The sequence below is a fragment of the Coregonus clupeaformis genome, unplaced genomic scaffold (assembly GCF_020615455.1).
Source record: "Coregonus clupeaformis isolate EN_2021a unplaced genomic scaffold, ASM2061545v1 scaf0460, whole genome shotgun sequence".
Taxonomy (NCBI): domain Eukaryota; kingdom Metazoa; phylum Chordata; class Actinopteri; order Salmoniformes; family Salmonidae; genus Coregonus; species Coregonus clupeaformis.
In genome coordinates this window covers 242,147-259,828 of record NW_025533915.1, presented here as the reverse complement: position 1 = coordinate 259,828, position 17,682 = coordinate 242,147, and the positions used below count along the sequence as shown (strand labels likewise).

General features: G+C 44.2%; 1 non-coding gene and 1 pseudogene across 1 annotated transcript; one reads left to right on the top strand and one right to left on the bottom strand.

Moving 5' to 3' along the window:
- Positions 1-2,109: 2,109 nt before the first annotated feature.
- The window catches only part of LOC123484780, a 39,396-nt pseudogene continuing 23,823 nt past the window's right edge, over positions 2,110-17,682 (top strand).
- Positions 4,473-4,602, bottom strand: LOC123484787. Its single transcript, XR_006658698.1, has one exon. It is a non-coding gene; the product is annotated as a U4atac minor spliceosomal RNA (small nuclear RNA).

Sequence of the window (17,682 nt, the reverse complement as noted above, 5' to 3'; positions counted from 1 at the left end):
ATGTATGCAGTTCTGACATTAAAGAAAAGGGACATTGTGTCAACAAGAATGAGAGATTGTATTTATGTAATTGAGGCATATGATACTCATCACGTTAGTAATATCTTTGTCATATTTGTGATGTTGAAACACAAGGAATCATGTGGAAAATGAATAATTTTAAGGGTGGTTCATTAAACATATTGAGCGTCGCTATAATATTATGTAGAGGTTCTACTGACAAACTGTTTACGGTCACATTATTTTAAAAAAGGAGGACCAAGTTCTAAGATCAGGTCATCCCATAATACCCAGTGTTTAACACCTGAGCTGTTTTAAAGTTCAAAGGGCGCATGGAACCAGCCTCCTTGAGCTTTTGGTCAAGATACTGCTACAGTTCTCTGAATGGACTTGAATTTAAACACAGCTGGTTGTGGTTGTAGAGGGGGATGGAGACGATAGTGGTAGCTCCCCAACAGGTGGAGGGTTGTACTTCTCCGCCCTCATCAGTCAACATATAAGATACTGTCTCTGTCCTTTGGCCAGGTGAAAACTAGAGTTAGTCTGGAGCCAATCACAACATGGTAGGTACTGAGACAAGTGGGAGAGACACTCCATTAGAAGGACATTGATCTGTACTAAAATTTAAAAATAAGAGTTATTTAATTTGTTTCTTTGTCGAGTGTTTAGTGCAACAAAATAACACCTGTAATTACTTAAGTCATTTCCCAACATTTCTATAGTTATTTTTCATACAAACGGACACAATTCCCATACCTTTTTACTTTTTGTAATCTTGATCTAGGCTAGCTATTTCTACAAAGTGAAATAGTGTTATTTACACATAGTGTTTTATTAACAAAATGCTTTATTATAAAATAAGACAACTATTTGAGATACAAAACAACACACTGTACAAACTCTTGTAATTGTCGGTGTTACTGTTTTCCAATCAAATATTTGAAAGTGAGAGTGAGCTTTCTGTAATAGACAGCAGAGGGCACTGTTGGCGTGCAAACAAGCAACACATGTATGACTTTCATTGGAAATTATTACTATAAACAATGTAACCAAATAGCTAATGTAGCTAGCAGATTTTTTTAATTTTTATAACTGTTGCTAGCTAAATGATATCACATATTGATCGAGCTAGAGAGCAGGCTACATAACGGTCTGTCTGAGTACTGTACTTGGCTCCACGCATACAGTACGTGTGGGTTCATCGCCTGCTACTACTGCTGGATGTCCAGTATCCTGGCTCTTGATTTTTTTCCGAACGAATCTGAGCTGAGACGAGCGTCTGGATGCAGATTACTGGTAATTGGCTAACTAGCTAGTTAATAATCCCTTGGTAAATTAGTGACGACAATTGCTTAATTGTAGTCTAAATGAATTGACCGCTGATATTTGTTGGCATGATTTAAATGTTTGCTGGTAGCTGCTAGAGACAGTTAGCCAACGGAAGCTAGCTGGCTAGCTAGCTGGAGGAGCCAGTGACGGTGAAACAGCTTGGCGTGCTAGCTAGTGGCTAACTAGTTAGCTAATCTAGCTAGCTAGCGTTAGCTACGTTTGCTGTGTTGATTCAGCTTTGATTGATATCTACATTTAATCTAGTTAGCTAACAATTCTAACTGTAAATGTTTTAACTAGCTAGCTTGTTATTTGTCTGTATAGCAAATAATTCGTCCTATTTCAAGTTAGCTAGCTATCCATTTTGCTTAGCACAAAAGCTACCTAGCTAGCTACCTAATTTACTAAGCTAGCCAGCTAGCTTGGCAAACACTAGCTAGCAACTTTCACAACGTGAAGTAACCAGCTAACTAGCTAGGTAACTAACGTTAGCTAAGCCAATTGTGTATTGATGCTTCAATAAAATAGGGTTTTATTGCTGTGTAACGTTAGTGTGTTTTGTCAGTTCAGTAGTCCAGCTAAATACTATTGTTATTAACTAGCTACTCATTGTTACACTGACTGTAATTACACTGTTTTGCTTAGCCTGTGTTTGTGTTACACTAAGGCCTATTGTCTGAGTACTTGTTATAATACTTCTGTATCCCTTGTGATTTTAGGTCCATAGGAAAGCAAATAATTACTGAAGAATGAAGTACAATCATTTCAGCAACTCTCTTCTTCATCATCAGTCCACGTTGCTGTCCTCTTGTCCACGACTGATCATATTTGTAGTTTGATCTGGAACACAAGAGTGACCTAAAACCTCTGGACAGTTCCTGACTGGACTGCTGTTATCTCTGCATTCTCGCCTTCCCCGAGATTTCATCTCCACAGCATACCCTTGAAATAAAGGGTCAACTTTTTGGGATAAACATTACACACTTTATATAGGAAAGTGTGTAATATATCTGGAATATAGGCCTACCCTACACTTCTCTGTGAGCAGAATAGGCCTTTAAATTTTTCTTTGTCCCGTGTTATTGTGGCGTTATACCTTTGGTGAGACACTATGGAGTGGAATATGGAGTACTGTATGGAGCAGGTTATGCAGAAGGACCTGGGTCGGAGACTACAGGTGGGCCAGGACATCATAGACTCCATCCTGGACAAGGACAAGTTCCAGGACTTGGAGCAGGACCAGACCATGCTGGACAGAATGGGTGGATGGTGTCGCTACCAACTGGGTCAACTCCAGCAATTTCAAGGTATGGGATACCATGGGATGGCACTGTCACAGGCAGCCAAAAACGTGCTCTATAACCATAAGGTGAAAGTGACTGGTGTAACACAAGTATAGGAAAGAGACTGTCATTCACTGTAACATAGTTCAGAAAGGGTGTGTGAGACTGTCACCTGGGGGGAGAATATAACCTACAGGCCCTGTGGCTTCAAACTTCACACAAGGGCTTGTTGTGCACAATATTAGGTTAGTTGCTTTATAAGCTTACTTCATGCATACTGCAGTGATGAACTGACTAGTGGGTTAGCTCCTGATGACTGTTGATGGTCTTCTCTTGACCCCCAAAATCCCCACCAGAGTAGATCTCACCTTGCCAGTCCTAGATAAGATGTGATGGTGATTCATCAGATGTAGCCTAAGCCTAGCTAGCCTACATGTCCAGCAAAACCAAAACATTACATCACCCACCCATTCTTTCACTATTAGGTCTTCAGCCTCAGTACAGATCACAAACACAAGATGAAGGCTGAGCAGTAAGGAATTAATTCTTCACCAAGGGGGATGGTTATCTGTTTGGTGGCCTGAATCCTTTGTGTTTGATCTGTATCCACTAGAGACGTATCCCAAGGGACATTTAGCTAACTACACAATCACTGCACTGCAGAAAGGCCATAGGATAACATGATAGGATAACATGGGACCCTAATGTTATCAGCAGAGCAGACAATTCAGCCCCCTACCCAAGCTTTAGGCTATTAACCTAGCCTATAAAATTGCCCAGACTGTTTATAACAGCTATTCAAACTCCACAAATGTCCTTCCAGACTGTCAGTGGTCAGAGTCTCCTAACGGCTTCTTCCATGTAAACATTGAGGTGGCGGAGCGGGACACTGTCAACAGTATCACAGCTTGTTTTTGTCGAGCTCTGATGTTGAGTAATCTATCGACTGAGCTCAAGCAAGGGGTTCGCTGCTTTGATTTGTCTGTGCTTTCAGGCTGGAGCTGACCTCTGAACTCTGTGTGATGAAGGGAGAAGCCATGTCAACTACTCTACTGCCACACACACACACGCACTCACACGCATAGAAAACAGCTTACCCTCTCTCAGCGAATCAGAATGCTGCACCCTGTGCTGCTCTAGAAATGGTGTCCCCTCCAATCAGAGTGATTACTCCGAGAGAGCAGTACAGTAATGGGGACATGGACTCCCACGGCAATAGTGTTGAGCTTATTTTACCAACTATCATTAGGCTACCCCAGATAAGACCCAGTCTGTCTACCTGGGCTGGCCCCCCACAAGTAGAGGGGAGGAGAACACCAGATATGAATGGCTAAGAATCAATGAATAGGCTAACCCCCTACGTGAAGAATGATCAGGATTTAGTTTATTTTCTCATTTTGCTAGCTTCTGTCATCGCTCTGCTAGTAAAGACCAGTTAGTTTTTAGCATTCAGCGCCGGAAATGCTGTGTTTTTGTTTCAGCATCAGATGGGAGTAGGTTGAAAGCTGTTGATAAAGAAGGAAAGGAAGGCAGGCCTAGTCAAACACTGCAGGACTTTCAGAGGGAGGGAGGGGGCACTGCAGCAGGCTCACAGCTCTACACAGCTGTTGACGGACAACCTGTTCTCAAATGGTGTGTGTTTGTGTTCTGTCACTTCTGAATAGTCTTCAGCACCTTGTTTTAAATGTTTTTAAATTAAAGCTATTTACTCAGACACATTTTTGATATGCAGCAATTATGAATTTGTATTTACAACCAACAATTATTTTGTACGTGCAATGTGAACTTCTCCACTAGGTGACATTAGGCAGCAGGAAACTGTTGAGAAATTGTTCTCTCTCTACAAATATAAACCCTGGGGGTTCCAAAAATTGCACCATAGCCCGAGCAAGAAGCTCAGGTGATGCGAATGTGTTGATTATGGCGTTAGCAGGGATACTCTCACTACACGTTCATTGAGTGTCCCATGCCACCCCAAGACAAGGAAAGATACCTTCCTTAGTGCCAGCCAAACCCTTATCACATCTCAAAGTTGTTTTCCGACATGGTTAGTATTTTATTTTCTACAGTAGTCCTACAGCAGCATCAGTAGGTTGTTACAATATATATTATTTGTGTTTGAGGGCTTCCTTTTGCTTTTAACATTTTATAAAGGGAACAAAACCAAGATGTATCACATTACCCACAATCCTTTGCAACCTGAACTTGTATTTCAAAGGCTTATTTTTATGATGTTATGCATTCTTCTCTCTCAATGTCTCTAACATTTATGCTTTTGTTGAATAGCCTATGTTATATATAAAAAAATATATACTAAAATGTTTATCTTTGATCTTTATTCTTAGGTGGCTTTGTTGGGAATGGACATACTGTCAGCTTTATTAACAAGACTTCAGGAACGGTTTAGGACACAGATTGGAACTGGTAAGCTATCCCTGGCAATTGTATGCATTATAACAAATATTTTGATTCATATTTTTTTTTGTCACATAATTCATATCTTTGTCTTGCCTTCTTCCTCCCATTAGTTTTGCCGAGTTTGATAGATCGACTAGGCGACTCAAAGGACCAAGTCAGAGACCAGGACCAAGCTCTTCTACTAAAGATCATGGATCAAGCTGCTAACCCACAGGTAATGTCAGCATGTACTGTAGACTCACCTACCTGTTAGTATCGAAATAAACGTTTAAATATAAAAAACGGACAACAATACATTTGTTTTCTTTTATTTATTTGCAGTATGTATGGGATCGAATGTTAGGAGGATTCAAACACAAGAACAACAGGACCAGAGAGAGTGTCTGCATTTGCTTTATCGCCACGTTAAATGTGTAAGTTCATAATAGCCAGGAAGGGTTAAAACGCTATTTCATCTGTTTTGTCATACACATTCTTTGTGCTTTTAAAAAAATAATGATTTTTTTCCCCCTTACAGATATGGAGCTCAAGGCTGACCCTCAGCAAAATTGTCCCCCACATATGTAATCTTTTAGGAGACCCACAAGCCAGGTATAGTTACATTATTTTTTGAAGCAAAAAATTGGTGCTTAGGCTATTAAACTATACTGAACAAAATATAAATGCAACATGCAACAATTTCAAAAAATTGACTGAGTTACAGTTCATATGAGGAAATCAGTCATTTGAAATAAATTAATTAGTCACATGACTGGACAGGGGCATCCATGGGAGGGCATAGGGCCACCCACTTGGACGCCAGGCCCACCCACTGGGGAGCCAGGCCCAGCCAATCAGAATTAGTTTTTCCCCACAAAAGGGCTTTGTACAGACAGATACTCCTCAGTTTCATCAGCTGTCCGGGTGGCTGGTCTCAGACGATCCCGCCTGAGTGAAGAAGCCAGATGTGGAGGTCCTGGGCTGCAGTTGTGAGGGCCGATTTGATGTACTGACAAATTCTCTAAAATGACGTTATGGTAGAGAAATTAACATTAAATTGGACATTCCTGCAGTCAGCATGCCAATTGCACGCTCCTCAAAACTTGAGACATCTGTGGCATTGTATTGTGTGACAAAACTGCACATTTTAGAGTGGCCCTATTATTGTCCCCAGCACAAGGTGCACCTGTGTAATGATCATTCTGTTTAATCAGCTTCTTGAGATGCAACACATGTCAAGTGGATGGGTTATCTTGGCAAATAATACATTTTTACTAAGGGATGTAAGCAAATGTGTGCACACAATTTGAGAGCAATAGGCTTTTTGTGTGAATGGAACAATTCTGGGATATTTTATTTCAGCTCATGAAACATGCGGGACCAACACTTTACATGTTGCGTTTATATTTTTGTTCAGTATACATTGTAGTGTTAAACTTGGATTTCAGCTGTCACTGAGGTTGACAACAGCATTATTGGTGTTTCAGAACTCTGGTGGTTGACCAACAGTGTTACAGATTCCATGTGAACTTATCAGACTTCAGTACTTTCCTGATATCTCTAGTCTGTTTATTCCTTGCAATTAGCTCCTGTTTTGTACACTTTCAAAAGGCTTTGCTCTCTTCTGTCATCACGCACTTCAACAGCACTTCTGCACTTCCTATCGGGAACAGGAAGCTGTGTCCATGGACCTCTTCCTGTACTGATATAGTGCAAGCCATATTTGTCCGTTTCAAATAGCACAACTATATTGACTATTACAGTCAATAAGAGAGAATTTCTAGATTTTTTACATATAATTTTGTGTTCAATCCAGACAAACGATTATGTCGTTGGTTAGTGTGCAGACGGATGAGTGAAGCCGTGCCTCCTGTTTTATTTCCGACACGCAGAGTGCGAGATGGGGCCATGAACTGTCTTGTTGAGATCTACAGACACGTCGGGGAGAGGGTGCGGATGGACTTGGGGAAAAAGGACTGCCACAGTCACGTTACCTTCACCCTCTGTTATATTTCTGATATCAAGGCTTTCTGTTGAAGTGCAATCACCATGACCCAGTTCTCTGGTATCTCCAGGAGCCTGCCTGTCCGCTTTTAGGCTTGCGCCTTGTCATAATTGTATGAAAATGCCCTTAAAACAATATTCTGTCTTTCTCTTTCCAGGTTGAATGTCATTTTCAGTAAATTTGATGAAGTTCAAAGATCGGGGAACATGATTCTGTCCCCTGTCTCAGGTAAGCACAGTACCTTTGCTCTCACTGTTGTACTTTCCAACTGTCCAACACCACATGGAAACATTCATCCCTTTCCATTGAGCGTTGTCATATTGATATGTTCTGGTGTAGTGCAAGCAGTGCACTGGGATTAGGACTATGCTTATGGAGTTGAGGGGGTTTCATATCCAAGCTGCGCCCATATCCATAAAGCATCTCAGAGTATGATTGCTGATCTAGGATCCGTTTAGGCTTTTAGATCATAATGCATGAAAATTATACAGAGCTGCTATCCTAATTTGATCACTGTTGTCACAGAGAAATTTCCTGCCCAGCACGAAATGCAGCTTCTAAAGTTTGTCATTTGCCCTAACGAAAAATGTATCAAACCCTACAAACATTTCTATTCATTATAATGCACATAATAATTGACATTTCCTGTTGCTGCAGGATTATTTTCCTGCTGTGAGAAACTGGTCAAATTAAGACAAGATGTATGTACAGGTAGGGACCTGATCCTAGATCAGCACTCCTACTCTGAGACACTTTGTGGATACAGACCCTGGGCTCAGACCACTTAGAGCTGGACAGAAAACCAACAACAGAGAAACCTGTTCCGTGTCCAGGCTCTTTCAGAAGAGAACAGTTAGTATGCATTGAGCAGTCTCTCTGCAGCAATGCAGGGCTGCAGGCAGGGGGTCAGATTCTCCTTTCAGCTGCTCTCTATTGGACATGTTCTTGGTATTCTGCACACAGAGTAGTGCCTTACCCTGAAGCAGCGGTATTGAAACCAGGACCGACTGATATCGGAGATTGTGTCTCTTTGTTGCTGCGGCCGTATCATTTGACTTTCTTCAGGCCTGTTAAGTCTGGGACATAAAGGGTATAATTGCTGTGGTCATGAGGCTTCACTTTCATCACAAGAGTTCACCCTGTAGAGATTAGACTAGAGCTGCTGTAATCTCTACTTTCATTTAGTAGACTGAATGACTTCATATCAAACCTAAGCAAATTGGCCAAAGCAAGGTGTCATGCTAGTTATTTTATGGTAATGCATCATTGACGTCATTGACCGACATCTCATTGGTGTTTCCTGTTCACCTTGTGGGCCAAAGAGCGGGGAAAACCCTTTGCTGTCAACACAAGTTTTTCCCCCTGTGTGGCTTCCGAAGGTTAACCAGGAATAAAGGCAATGTCTTGGCCTGGCCTCTCTACAACACCAGATACTTCAAAGGCCTGCCTCTCCTGTGCAGCTGACAGCTCATGAATGTCAACAGTCCAGGCAAGTGGAAAGGACCTCTCTCTCTGCCCAGGAATCCTGTGTCCTATTCATTTGGTACCAACCCGATTGAAACAGGGAGGTACTGCATCTGAATTTGTCCAATGAGAAACACTTGTTTTCACGGCGTGCCCTAATGAATACTAGACCTGGGGCTGGCGAAGGGAAAGGGAGAGCCAGAGAGGCTTAGCCTAGGAAGAGGCAGCAACACAAGGGACTCTGCTGCAGGCATTTTGTCATCCGTGCAGTCACAAGACCTAGCTAGAGGGGAGGGGAAGGAGTAGCCTGGAGTACGGTAGGTAGAGACAATAGAGAAGAGACAGACATACGGCAGTGTTTGTCCTTGTTGCTCACTGTTACTTAGGGTCTGTTAGTGTGTGGAATCAACAGCCTGCTATGACTACAGGAGAAGGTATGGATCTTTTTCTCTTTACAAAGGCCTTTTATAGCTACTGCATGGGTAGATTAGCTATAGTCGTGTTCGCATTGGGATTAGCCTATGGTGTTTACAGGTGGCCTCCGTAGGTAAAATGAAAGGAGTGGTGCAGGAGATTTCATACAGGATGTTTCTCTTTCTTTCATTTCTTATAAAGGAAATAGTTTGGGCTGTTTATGTTACTGTGTTTGACATTGGTGAAACATTATACTAAGATGCTAGATACAAGGCAAATTAGCCCTGGTTTGTTTAGCTCATACTTGAACAAATGTTTTGGTCAGAAGAAAGAGCAGAGGACTAAATGTTACTTTTGTCTACTTCTTCATCATTCTTGCCAGTAGCCAGTCAATTAAGGAGCCAACTGTGCTCTGTGAATAGCCCTCTGCCTAGTGCACTTCTGACGCACACATTATGAATAGGGGCACTGAATGACTGGCAGAGGTGCCTTCTGTCAGTAGGGTAGGGTTACAGCCCCTAGCTAGGGCTTCATAGTATTTTGTCTTTTTGTATTTTATTAGGCTCCCCAATTAGCTACATCCAAAGCTGCAGCTACTCTTGCTGGGGTCCACATAAAACATGACATAATACAGAACATTAATAGACAATTACAGCTGAACTACAGAAAACAACATATTACATAACATTAAAGACAGGTACAGTACTAAATAAATGTAAAATAAATAAATACATTATAATACATAGAATTAAGACATAAGTACATACATTTAAAATAAGAATACACACTTTCATATTCTTATGCCTTAGCCTTTTGTTACAGTTGCTTACTGTTACAATTGTAGGTCCTGATCCTAATCTCCAGAACCAGTTGTTCTGCAAAAAGACTAGCGTGAATCTCACAACATTAGGAACCACCCGTGTCCTTGGTTCTCCCATTTGAAATCAATACTATTCATAATATGTGATTCATAGATTCTACTGAAATGCAAGTGCACTGAAAACGACAATGGAAATGCTACAATTCCTCCAGCTAAGGCTTCAACCACAGTTTTCACCCCAGCAACTGCCAATCAGCTCATAAATGAGCTACAGATAGAGTTTCCTCCCTGTTAAAGGCTTCAATTTAATCCTTCACCTCAGCAACTGCGTTGGAGTTTTCTCCAGCTAAAGTTTCAATTGAATCATTCACTTTAGCTACATACGTGGACTTTTTAGAGATCCATCACTCCGCTAAATATATTGAACAGAGTCGTCATTGTGATGAGGTGTGAATGACGGAGTCAGGCGCAGGAGGTAAAACACAGAAATCCAGAGTTTATTCAGTGTACATGAATAAAGCGCAGCAAGTGTCAAAACAAAACTAGCACAAGGGAAAATCCACCTTGGCTACATACAAGGAAAGAGTAGCTCAACCGAGCTACTCACTCTCACAATGAACAATCACTCACAAAGGACAAGGGGGCAGAGGGAACACTTATACACAGACTAATGAGGGAATGAGTACCAGGTGTGTGTGTGATTGACAAGACAAGACAAGACAAATGGAGTGATGATAAATGGAGCGGTAGTGGCTAGTAAGCGGTGACACGACCGCCGAAACCTGCCCGAGCAAGGAGGAGGGGCAGCCTCGGCTGAATTCGTGACAGTACCCCCCGACGCGCAGCTCCAGCACTAGCGCCGACAAGCCTCGGGACGGCCAGGAGGACGGAGCAGGGCGAGTCGAATGGCGGCGGAATGGAAGTCCTCAACAGAGAGGGATCGAGGATATCCTCACTGGGACCCAGCACCGTTCCTCCGGACCGTACCCTTCCCACTCCACGAGGTACTGAAGGCCTCACCCGGCGCCTCGAATCCAGTATGGAATTGACAGAGTCGCCGGCGCTCCTCGATGTCCAAAGGCGGTGTAGGGACCTCCCGCACCTCAGACTCCTGGAGCGGACCAGCCACCACCCGGCCTGAGGAGAGACACATGAAACTAGGGGTTAATACAGTAGTCAGGGGGAGTAATAACCTATATGTGACCTCGTTGATTCTCCTCAGACTTTGAACGGCCCACAAACCGCGGGCTCAGCTTCCCGGCAGGGGCAGGCGGAGGGGCAGATTCCGGGTCAAAGCCAGCCCGATCCCCGGTACAAAGACGGGGCCTCACTGCGGTGATGGTCACGTTGGCGTTGGAGGTGAACACGGGCAGTGTTCCACGTCTCCTCGCGCGCCGAAACCAGTCATCCACCGCAGGAGCCGTCTGGCTCTGGTGCCACGTGCCAGAACCGGTTGATAACCAAAACACACTGAAATGGTGTTAGGTTCGTAGAGGAGTGGCGGAGAGAGTTCTGGGCATATTCTGCCCATGGCAGGAACACTGACCACTCCCCCGGACGGTCCTGGCAATAGGACCTCAGGAACCTACCCACATCCTGATTTACCCGTTACACCTGCCCATTACTCTCAGGGTGGGACCCAGAGGTCAGGCTGACCGAGACTCCCAGACGTTCCATGAACGCCTTCCAGACTTTTGACGTGAACTGGGGACCTCGGTCAGACACTATATCCTCTGGTACCCCGTAGTGCCGGAAGACGTGTAACCAGGGCCTCCGCAGTTTGCAGAGCCGTGGGGAGACCGGGCAGAGGAAGGAGGCGGCAGGCCTTCAAAAAGTGGTCCACAATGACCAGGATGGTGGTGTTCCCTTGAGAGAGAGGCAGATCAGTTAAAAAAATCAACACTCAAATGAGACCATGGTCGTTGTGGAACTGGTAAAGGTTTTAACTTACCCACTGAGAGGTGCCTAGGTGCCTTACTCTGGGCGCACACTGAGCAGGAGGAAACATACACCCTCACGTCACAGCTCCCGATCACCAATGCTGTAGTTCTGCTCCGCCGGGCTGAGCTTCTTTGAGAAGAACGCACAGGGGCGGAGCTTGAGTGGCGTGCCCGAGCGTTGAGACAGGACTGCTCCCATCCCAACCTCGGACGCATCCACCTCCACTACGAACGGTAGTGATGGATCGGGGTGGGCCAGTACCGGGGCCGAGGTGAACAGTTCCCTCAGGTTACTGAAGGCCCTGTCAGCCTCAGCAGACCAGCGGAGCAGGGACGGCCCACCCTTCAACAGAGATGTAATGGGAGCTGCGACCTTGCCAAAGCCCCGGATAAACCTCCGATAATAGTTGGCGGAGCCAAGGAAGCGCTGCACCTCCTTTACCGTGGTTGGAGTCGGCCAATTACGCACGGCTGAAACGCGAATCTCCCTCCCATCTCCACACCTGAGGTGGTAATGCGGTATCCGAGGAAGGAGATGGACTGCTGAAAAACAAACTTCTCTGCCTTGGCATAAAGGTCATTTTCCAACAGTCGGGGCAGTCTGCGAACCAGGACACATGCTCGCGCGCTTAGCGAATACACCAAGATGTCATCGATGTAGACCACTACACCGCGACCAAGCATGACCCGAAACACCTCGTTCACAAAGGACTGGAAGACTGAGGGAGCATTCATCAAACCATAGGGCATCACCAGGTATTCATAATGCCCTGTGGTTGTGCTGAATGCTGTCTTCCACTCTATCTCCCTCTCGGATACGCACCAGGTTGTACGCACTCCTGAGATCTAATTTAGTGAAGAAGCGCGCTCCATGCAATGACTCAACCACTGACGGAATGAGGGGGAGAGGATAACTAAATCTAATCGTCTCCCTGTTCAGTGGTTGATAGTCAATGCAACGGGCGCAGACCCGCCCGTCTTTCTTCTTCACAAAAAATAAACTTGAGGAGGCGGGTGAAGTGGAGGGACGTATGTACCCCTGGTGCAGGGACTCGGGGACGTACGTCTCTGCCTGCGACAGGGGATACATATATACCTGGGAGGTACAGCGTCTACCCAAAGGTTTATTGCGAATCCCCTGCCCGATGAGGTGGCAATTTAGTTGCTTTATTCTTGGAGAAAACTTGTGCCAGATCATGGTATTTGGGGGAATGCGCACGGTGGAGGCACCGTCTGACTTTCCACCGTGGTTGCACCAACGGAAACACCCAGACACCTACCCTGACACTCCACGACCACCCTGTGAACGCATGAGAAAGTGGGGTTGTGGAGTGCTAGCCACGGAATACCTAACACCACAGGGAAAGCAGGAGACTCAATGATGGAAAAAAGTGACCTGCTCACAATGCGTCTCCTGTGTGATCATGGTGACTGGTACCGTGACTTCCTTTATCAACCCGGACCCTAATGGTCGACTATCAAGTGCTCTGATGGGGCGTGGAATGGATAGGGGAACTAATGAAATGCCCTGGCAAGCGTGCAAAGGTTTTATCCATAAAGTTCCCAGCTGCGCCTGAATCTACAAGCGCCTTACACTTGGGAACTCTCATGTAATCAGGGAAGTATATGGGTATGGTACAGTGCACAGCAGAGGGCTCTGAACAAGTGTGGGTGCTCAATACCTGGGGTGATGCGAGAGTGCCCTGCGGCCACCTCTTGACCCAAAAGAGCGCTGACGACAACGTGTGGTGGAATGTCCTTCGTGCCATCCGATTGGCACTGGCGCTGTCGTCCTGCTCTCTCGGTGCGCGGTACCACCCAGCTCCGGAGCTCTGGATCCGCGTTGAGTTGGGGCGGGAACGGGCAGACCTCCTCCAGGACGTCCTCTGGTTGCCAGCAGGTTATCCAGACGAATGTCCATGTCCACCATTTCGGTAAAAGACAAACTGGTGTCACGGCACGCTAGCTCCCGTCGGACGTCCTCCCGTAGATGGCACCGGAACTGGTTGATCAGGGCCCACTCGTTCCTCCCGGATCCTGTTGCCAGAATCCGGAACTCCAGCACGAACTCCTGTACTGTCCTTGTCCCCTGCCTCAAGTGGACCAGCTGCTCACCCGCCTCTCGACCCTCGGGCGGGTGATCGAAAACCGCCCGAAATAGGCGGGCAAACTCCCTGTAGTCCACCAACGCGGCTCCTCCTTCTCTCCAAACCGCGTTGGCCCACTCCAGGGCTTTCCCCGAGAGGCAGGAAATGAGGACGGACACTGGAGCAGTACAGCTCCAGTTGGAGAGGGAATCCCTGACATAGAGCCGGCGTCCCATCGAACGCCCGTGGTCGAGATATCTGGATCCCTCCGGGTGCTGTGATGTAGGTGGCTGGATCCGGTTGGCCAGATCTCCAGGCGTTGGACGACCTGAAGAACCCGATCCATCGCTTCCCCCAAGCTGGCCAGCATAGTGGAATGTTCCTGGACCCTTGCCACTATTCCAGGCATGCGCTCCTCTCCTGCTGACTCCATAGAGGGTGAGTGATTCTGTGATGAGGTGTGAATGACGGAGTCAGGCGCAGGAGGTAAAACACCGAAATCCAGAGTTTATTCAGTGTACATGAATAAAGCGCAGCAAGCGTCAAAACAAAACTAGCACAAGGGAAAATCCACCTTGGCTACATACAACCAAGCTACTCACTCTCACAATGAACAATCACTCACAAAGGACAAGGGGGCAGAGGGAACACTTATACACAGACTAATGAGGGAATGAGTACCAGGTGTGTGTGATTGACAAGACAAGACAAATGGAGTGATGATAAATGGAGCGGTAGTGGCTAGTAAGCCGGTGACGACGAACGCTGAAACCTGCCCGAGCAAGGAGGAGGGGCAGCCTCGGCTGAATTCGTGACAGTCAATATCATCAGATGGGCTTCACTTACTGCATTCGCCCTGTCTAGTGCATAGAAATGAACTAAACCAAACAATTGCCGTGTTACAGTCTACCGCCCGTAAAGGCTTAGCTAAGGTATAGTTTGTGGCCTTTGGACTTATTTTAATAAAGTCCCCTTGATATGGAGTTTCCTCCAGTTCTCATAAACTTGTTTTGCATATCTATTTTCATTCCCGCATCACACTCACACCCAGCAGCATCCACCAGTCACACACAAAATAAGAATACACTTTCATAAAACTTTGCTCTACTGACTGACATCAGTAAACTGACCAGACTATCATATTATATGGAGCAGTATGTTCTTACTCTACTGAGGCTTTGCTTACGAATGCTTTCTCTGAGCAGGCACTGATATCTTGATACTAAGGGCACATCCTAGCTTTTAACTTTAACCCAAACACCAAATGTGCTTGCAAGGGAGATGCTACAGCTATTTAGGTCAGAGGCGCTGTGGTTTGCTGTTTTATTAGTTTTTTAAAGCTACTTTTGCTGCTTGCTTGAGTGATTTGAGATGGCAGGGAGTTCCAAGCTACAGTATTAGGCTCTATATTTACTGTGAATTGCCTTGAATTTGTTTTTTTGGCTTTAGGGACTAAGGAAAGACCTTTAGTTGCATGCCTTGTGGAGTATGAATGTCTGTCAGAGCTGTATGTTAGTTGATTGAATAGGACCGTTTTGGAGTAACAAAAAAACGAGAAGTGATACAGACAATTTCTTCTCTACTATGAGCCAGGAAATGTCAACATGCTGTTGACATTAGCTCTTGGAACATTGCTGGATAAGACGTGCTGCTCTGTTTTGGGCCAGCTGTAGCGTTATGTCTTTCTTTGCAGCACCTGACCATATTACCGTGGCAGAAGTCACGATAAGATCAAATTGAGCCTGCAGGACTTCTTTTGATCAGTTGTGGTAACCTAGTCCTGACAGGTTACAGTCTAAAGTGACACCAAGAAGATTAGTTTCCTCAACTTGTTCTATAACCACATCTTTCCTAACCAGATCCAGCTTAGGTCTAGAGCAGCGGTCTCCAACAGGCCGATTATGAGTAGCTTGCCAAACAATTCTGAAAGTACATGCAATTTTCACGTGTTCCACTGCAAACTGTCATAAACAAATCTCACAAGTATCAGACACCCAAGCTCCCAGCTACTATCTAATCAACGCAACATTGACATTTATCCCATTCCTGGTTATCCACTATTGGCTTAAAAAGCCAAACTTAACACACTATCGGCCAATTAATTTCCAGCAATATTGCCCACCTGTCTGTGTGGTGCGTGCGTTTGTCTATCACCGTGTTACCAGTTGATGTGATGACCATTTTGTGGGTTGACAGAAATACTTTCCCAAAACCATCTCAATTAAATGTTAACTGCAAAGTAGGCTTACCTGGCAGAAGTATATCATGAGGAAGTATATCATTTGTATCTATTATTTGTTATTTTCAAGCGTTTCCATGAAATGAGAAGCAGCAGTGCAGAACCATAGCTAGACTGGCATATTCCTCACTCACTAGATATGCAATTAAAGGGAATTACTCAAAAAAATATATATTTGTTAGTTTTCTTCCAGACCTAAAAACAATTGTATTCTGATGTGATGTAACCAGTGGTGTAAAGTACTTAAGTAAAAATACTTTAAAGTACTACTTAAGTAGTTTTTTGGGGTATATTTATTATTTATATTTTTTCAACTTTTGCTTTTACTTCACTACATTCCTTAAGAAAATATTGTACTTTTTACTCCATACATTTTCCCCTGACACCCAAAAGTACTCGGTACATTTTGAATGCTTAGCAAGCACAGGAAAATGGTCCAAAAACGCACTTATCAACAGAACACTTACCCTGGTCATCCCTACACCCTACTGCCTCTGATCTGGTGGACTCATTAAATACACATGCTTTGTTTGTAAATGATGTCTAAATGTTGAGTCTGCCCCTGGCTATCCATCAATTTAAAAAAATAAGAAAATGGTACCGTCTGCTTAAAATATAAGGAATTTGAAATGATTTATACTTGTACTTTTGATACTTAAGTACATGTTGGCGATTACATTTACTTTTGATACTTACTTAAGTATATTTAAAACTAAATACTTTTAGACTTTTACTCAAGTAGTATTTTACTCGGGTGACTTTCACTTTACTTGAGTCATTTTCTATTAAGGTATCTTTTACTTTTACTCAAGTATGACAATTGGGTACCTTTTCCACCACTGGATTTAACTATTGACATTGACTCAGAACATCCAATTCCATTGTTTCTCTATGAACTATTTTATTTTTGAGAGTGAAAAACCTAAAAGAAATCTAAAACCAGGAAAAATAAAATCACATATTTTATAGAGCCCCCTTAAGAGTGGCTTAATAACCATTATTTTACATTTACATTGACATTTTAGTCATTTAGCAGACGCTCTTATCCAGAGTGACTTACAGTTAGTGAGATGCATACATTATTATTATTTTTATTAATTTTTCATACTGGCCCCGTGGGAATTGAACCCACAACCCTGGCATTGCAAACGCCATGCTCTACCAACTGAGCTACATCCCTGCCGGCCATTCCCTCCCCTACCCTGGACGACGCTGGGCCATTGTGCTGCGCTGCCCCATGGGCATATTGACAGAAAACAGTGCGCTACTTTCTCTTGTACAGTAAGGAACAGGGAAGAGTTGCAGGGGAGTGGGAAAAGAAAAGAATGTTCCTATTTGAAAGCTAGAAAAGAATGTGTAGCTCGTGACGTTTCATTTTTTAAAAGTAGCTCTCATGTTAGAAAAGGTTGGAGACCCTGATCTAGAGCTTAAGGAATGATTTGTTCTGAAATACTATGCTCTTAGTCTTCGATATATTCAGGACTGGTTTATTGCTGGCCAACCATTCTGAATCTAACTTCAACTCTTTGTTTAGAGTTGCAGTGATTTCACTAGCTTGTTTAAGGCTAGTGGTAAATCATTAGTAAAAATAGAAAACAGTAACAGGCCAAGACAGCTCCCTTGCGGAATTCCACAGTTTACATGTATTAGATTAGAGAGGCTCCCATTGAAGAAAACCCTCTGTGTTCTATTAGATAGATTGCC